Genomic DNA, 6490 nt, shown 5'->3' with positions numbered 1-6490 from the left:
GCTCCACAGTTCCAACGACCAACACGGCGGTAAGAAGGAACTGAGGAGCGGGCGGGTCGGCAGGGGTATATATTACCCGCTATGGCGGTGCCACTGTAGGGGGTGACCTGCCGGCCCGCTGGAGTTGCTAGGGTAAAAGTCTTCCGACGAACGTGCACGTGTGGCGCGTACACACCTACTGGAATGGATATGAGCAATCACTCGAAGAAGAATAGCCTTTTAAATTACTTTTTGCAATTTTTTTTTTCATTTTTCGAATAGATCTACTGGAACCCACTTTTGGTAGCAAATTGAGTTTAAGTCTCCTCTTTCCACTGATGACAGAAGTGGCAGATGTCTCCAAAGTTTCATGAGCACAGCTCTGAGTAAGGAATGTACCCTGTATCTTAAGGATGATCATTAATACTCCACCCTGACATTTTGATTCAATTTTCAGTAACTATTGTGACTAAGATAGACAAGTGTTGCCAAAGTCATTATTTTGACAGAATCTTTTGCTGGAATAAGCTATGAAAGTTTAGCTAAACAATCAGCAACTCATTTAGAGCTTTAAACAAGTTCCTGCAAATGTAGACAACATATACAAAAACTTATGTATCATCTGGTAATAAGCAACTGAAAGTTAGATATATAATATATTGGAAACAAAAGAACAAATAATCAGGGCTTGCAGAATTTTCACACCACCAGTATTTCATGCAAAAAAATAGTTGTACCACAGGAGCCTTTATAAGCCACAACCCTGACACTTAACAGAATAAAGATAGTAGTGTTTTGTATTTGATTCTAATGCTGTTTAACTTTTTATTTAATAAACTTTAAAAAACCTGTCATTAACTCTGTCTTATGCTTTTGTTATTCCTTCCTACCTTTACTTCGCTTTTTATTATGGATAAGACTCTCTTCTGTGACAGATCCTCTTCTCTTTTGTTCTTCTCTCACCCACCTACATCCTTTCCTCTTTCAAACAGTAGTTTCACCGTTGTCCTCTTCCTTCTCTCCCTTGCCTAACATCTCCCCCGCTCCCCAAACACCTCTACACCAAACAGCCATTCATTCATTGGCTCACTCAACTTCCTCTCCCCTGTTCAGTGGGGAGCAATGGCTTTTGGCTGTGGAGCTCCTTGACTCCTTCCTGTGAAAGTGGCAGCAGCACATGGGCTGCACTGCTGCCCAGCCCCCATTCCCTCTTAAAGAAGCACAAGCCCTAGAATTTAATTGAGAGCAATATCCTTTCTATACTTGTATGTCTTTTTATACTTAAAAAAAAATCTTGTGGAAATTTGTCAGTAATAATTTTCTGTTAAATCCTATAAGATTCTTTCACAAGAGACCCCCGTAATGCAGACCAAGAAAGAAAAATAAGTGAGACCCAAATGCCAAAGCATCTATGTTGATTATTAACTGCACTTCAGTGTGTGTTTATTTATGGACTTGATGGCGTAATTTTACATGGTAGAGAACAATACTTCCCTCTACAGCAGAACTTACTGAGTGAAATTCTATTGCCTATGTTATAAAGAAGGTCATACTATTTAATCATTTGTGTCCCTTCTGGCCTTAAAGTGAATCCATAAATCTGCTAGTGGTTCTATTCTGTTCCTTTTACATCTATAATATTAGTATTGAGTTCCCTGGGTTTCTCAGAGTGTGGCTGAACCAAATCTGTTTTGTTAGCATCCCCAATGACACAGACTTCTGATATGATGAACTGATTTGTTTCTGCTCATAACTCTGATTTTTCTTTGATGTTTCTTTTGGGGGTCACTTGCTCATAGCATACCATGCTGGATAATGCACAACAGCTGTCCTGTTGGCAGAGTAGGGAAAAGCTATCCTAAAGACTCATTTCCACATATCTGAGGGCTCTCTCTCTTTCTGCTAGGAACCACTAGCCCAAACTGACTTCCTCTAGAGAGCCTTGTCCCACAAACAAACACTACGCTAACAAAACTGTCCCTCCCGTAAGGATTTGACAAGGGACAGTCCATTTCAAAACACCAACATCTGCCAAAAGTTTTCAAACAAGCTAAGAAGAAGAGCTGGTGAAGAGCAGCTTGTCTGAGTCAGAGCTGAGGAGAACAATTCTGTGGCATGCTGCCCTAGAGATCCCAAACATTTCTCATCAAGAACTTGTCCATCGTTAATAGTGCTAAAAGGAACATTATATTTTCCTCTTCAGTCTCTGTTCCCCTCAAGGGGTGGGCAGCAGTAGCCAAAGAGCAAGGCTTTCCCCCACAGAGAAGTGTGATGGGAGACATCATTGTCAAGGACAGAGTACCACTGTGTATGTAGGGTGTTCAGACCAGGCTCCCTTCTAATTCATGATGTCTCAAAAGTCTCTTCTTGAAGGGAGACCAAGAGATCATCTATAAGGCAATTTAGTGCATCTCAAGCTGGGGTGTAAGTGTACAGTGCTCTAGCCTGCCGGGCACTAAAAGTTCTATAGTACGCTTTGATGGCCAGCTGTTTCAAAGTTGTTCCATGCAGAGTTGCTGCTGCTGTCTCTCTCATGGAAACACTGTACCAATCATTTCAGCAGTGCAGGCACCCCTAATAAAGCCAAGCACATCTAACAAAAATACACTCTACAAGTCTACAATATGCTACATTTCAGAATATAAATTTACTTTCATTTAAACACTGCAAAGGGGAAGGCATATAAAAAAAAATCACACACACTTGACAATCTCTTACCTAGCAAGGTAGTAGTTCCAGTTCAGGTTCAACAATCTAGAATGATGGAGTTAGAAACTCAGCATCCGTCTGTCACATAAAACACTCAGGATCACACCCGGAATCACTACACTTTTTCTTTCCTTCAACTTTGCAGATGACACTTCCCTAGCTTAAAAAGAAAACAAATTGGGTTATATCAAAGAAAGCCCATACTCATTCTTTAAAAAGTGAAATTTGGAACATTGTTAAAACAGAGTTTGAAAAACAATTTTAAAGGTGTGGCAGAGCTGAATTTTGAAAATATTTAATTTGAATTTTTATTCATGCAAATATTCAATTATTGTTGAACTGCCTCAACAAATTATTTGCGATTAAGTTGATGAATTGCTGCCAAGATTGGTGCAAGTGGTTTTCGTGCAATTGAGGCATGTGCATTATGTTAAGAATTCAACTAAATTATGGGAATGCATGAGACACATGCCTTGTAAAATTTAGCTGCTTGTCATAATACCTATATTCATTTAAAACAAAATATTTACATAAACTGGAACTGCTTTTGCCAAAATCCTTCGCATACTGGAAGATTTGAGATCGGGCTCTCATACTTTCAAAAGATTACCAAAGTTTTAAAAATCATATGTAAATATTAGGGAAAAAAATACACACACAAGGGTTATTTCTAGTCTAACAATATCTTTTTTTATGGCTAAAAAGCCACCGTTCATTCCACAGTCAAACTCAAGAACAGCTACACAGTTATGATTCCTGATGTCAGATTTGTGTCCATTTATTCTTTTGCGTAGAGACTGTCCAGTTTGTGTCTGGACACAAATCTGACATCAGGAATCATAACATTCAAAAACCAGCGGGAGAACACTTCAACCTCTCTAACCACTAAGTGACAGACTTGAAGGTGGCAATTTTGCAACAACAAAAAAAAAAAACAGACTCCAAAGAGAGACTGCTGAACTCAAATTAATATGCAAATTAGATACAATTAACTTAGGTTTAAATAGAGACTGGGAATGGTTGGGTCATTACACTAATTGAATCTATTTCCCTATGTTAAGTTCTCCTCACACATTCAGGGTCATTCTCAATTATCACTTCAAAAAAGTTTTTCTTCTCCTGCTGATGATAGCTCATCTCATTGATTGGGAACTCTTCATTGTTATGTATACTTTCCACCTTTCATGTTCTCTGCAAGAAGATATTTAAACAATCTGTGTGTTCCATTCTATGCATCCTGAAAGAAGTGAGCTGTAGCCCACGAAAGCTTATGCTGGAAATAAATTTGTAGTCTCTAAGATGCCATAAGTATTCCTGTTCTTTTGAGGATACAGCTAACAAAGCTGCTACTCTGAAACCTGTAAGTGAGGACTGGTCTGTCTCCCAGATCCTGAAAGTGAAGACTGTCCGTCAGGAAGGTTGTAGATCCTTGATGATGCGCTGGATGCAGTGACGTTCTTCTTTTTGTTCGGCCGTCCCTGTACTAGGTGAATTTCTGGGGTATTCTTCTGGCTATGTCAATCTGTTTCTTCAAAATTTAAGCATGATGGGCAACTGTAACTTTTAAGAATGTCTGATAGAGATCTTGTAGGTTTTTGTCTCTGTCTGAGGGAATGGAGCAAATGTGGTTGTATCTTAGAGCTTGGCTGTAGACAATGGGTCATGTGATGTGGTCTGGATGAAAGCTGGAGGCATGTAGGTAAGTATAGCGGTCAGTAGGTTTCCAGTATAGGATGGTGGTGTGTGTGACCATTGCTTAATAGCAGTGTAGTGTACAGGAAGTGGACCTCTTGTGTGGACTGGTCTAGGCTAAGGTTGATGGTAGGATGGAAATTGTTGACGTCATGGTGGAATTCCTCAAGGGCTTCTTTTCTATGGGTCCAGATGATGATGTCATCAATATAGTGCGAGTAGGGGCATTAGGGGACGAGAGCTGAGGAAGCATTGTTCTAAGTCAGCCATAAAAATGTTGGCATACTGTGGGGCCATGCGGGTACCCATAGCAGAGCTGCTGACTTGAAGGTATACATTGTCCCCAAATGTGAAATAAAATACCTGTGCGAGAAGGCATCATCTGATTTACATGGATGGCCTTGGCTGTCATTCAAGATGCAGTTTGTAGTGACTACCTCTTGACCGCTGAGGTTGTGAATGGCGTGAAATGCTGGCTTCAAGTGAAATTTGACATCATCCGCCACTTGATTATAATATTCCTCACAATTGCGGAGCGTCAAGGTGTTAAATTTTCACTTCAGTTGATTGCTAGCATGCTTATCACCATGCTGGTGGGCTGAGGCCTTCAATTTAATTATCTGGAAGGCCTTGTCTGATAGCCATGGTCATTGCGCTGGATGCCTATAGCCAATCATCTGAAAAGTCTAAAGATAAACCGGTCATAGGTTATCCCACCGCATCAATGGAAAGTTTGTGAATCACAAATCTCCTGAAAAGTGATACTTCTCATAATACTCTTGAGTGAGGGCTGCTGTAATTCCATTTCTGGAGACACTGCTTTTCAGGAGCAACAATTCTGAAAATTAACCAGGGACACAGTAGACAGTATCTTTGAGTTTCCAGGTATACCACAGAGGTACTCAGCAGTTCCTTTTTACATTTAGTTAAAAATGTGATTAGAGGTTTCCTATATTTTCTTAGATGACAAATGTTAAAGGTCTTGATCCTCAGCTAGTGTATATCAATCCACATATTGCAGCAATCAAAGGCAACTGTATCTTTACACTTTTGGTACTGTGGGGAATAAATGGAATTTTAAGTGCATCTTCTATCTAGAAGCCTGGAAATTCTCAGTCTCTGCTTAATAAAAATAACTAGTGTGCCCATCTCTACTGTATCTGAGCATCTGACTCTTTATTCTAATTACCCTGGATTGTTTCCAATATCAGAAGAGACTCTGGGCCAAAATGGTCAGTTGCTGTAAATTGGCATAGGTCCACTAACTTCAATGAAGGTATGCCAATATAGAGCAGCTGACAGTACAGCCTTCCATTGCCACTTATTAAGTTGGCTGGTTGTTACGTGGGGATCTGGAGAGGACACTTAATCTCTTTGAGAAGCTAATGAGAATGTAAAATAAAATGACCAATTTTTTGGAGGCTGTATGTTTGCTACTTTTTATGAATAACTGGAGGGGAGGGGATGACATCTTATGTTTTCACTTGTTTCCAAAGCAACTAGCAGATGTAGACTATAGCAGTTACTTCAGACCAGATAATCCTCTTTGTTTGTTAACACTAGTTTGTTAAAGAACTTTTTAATCCTAAAGAAAAGGCACCAAGCTCTAGATTTTTAAGATTTTAATTTTATAGTTAAAACAATAGTTTCCCCTCGATTCTGATTAAAAGAAACAAAGCAATGGCTCTTTAATTGCCAGTGGTGAGATTTTCCAGTGGTTTACATAAATGTCTACACAAGGTACAAAGTGGGTATGAAATACTGCCCAGTTCAAACATACTCAGACTAAATAAGTGGCTCTTTAATGCACCTCCTGCAGCTATTTGCAGCACATGATATTAAAACACGATGTGATTTAATTAACAACCAATAAGGATGCTTTTATTATGTTATTAACCAATTGTAGGTGATAAAACAACACTTAGTCACTTATTTTGCTGTGAGAATTTTTATATATTACACACACACACTAAACATTTCCCCATCATATTGTTTAAACATGAATATATACTAAAGTAAATGAAACAATGAATTCACACTACTGTGGCTCTTTTGTGTAATGTTGATCATTAATTTGGCTCCTGAACCATTGAGGTCTGAGTATCATTGG

At 39.1% G+C, this 6490-nt stretch overlaps 1 protein-coding gene across 6 annotated transcripts in view; it reads right to left on the bottom strand.

The window, feature by feature from the left end:
- Positions 1 to 6490, bottom strand: part of CYRIA (CYFIP related Rac1 interactor A) — a 91491-nt gene that overhangs the window by 66815 nt on the left and 18186 nt on the right. For 5 of the 6 annotated variants that reach the window (XM_075063665.1, XM_075063668.1, XM_075063667.1 and 2 more), the window contains exon 2: positions 2698 to 2848. The exons of the other annotated variant lie outside the window; for it this stretch is intronic. The gene's annotated coding sequence lies outside the window, so the exon portion shown is untranslated. The remainder of the gene's footprint in view (positions 1 to 2697; positions 2849 to 6490) is intronic. 6 annotated transcript variants of the gene reach the window in all.

Source organism: Chelonoidis abingdonii, chromosome 3, assembly GCF_003597395.2.
Source record: "Chelonoidis abingdonii isolate Lonesome George chromosome 3, CheloAbing_2.0, whole genome shotgun sequence".
NCBI lineage: Eukaryota > Metazoa > Chordata > Testudines > Testudinidae > Chelonoidis > Chelonoidis abingdonii.
Note: the sequence above shows the minus strand (reverse complement) of the source record. Positions and strands in the feature narration are given on the sequence as shown.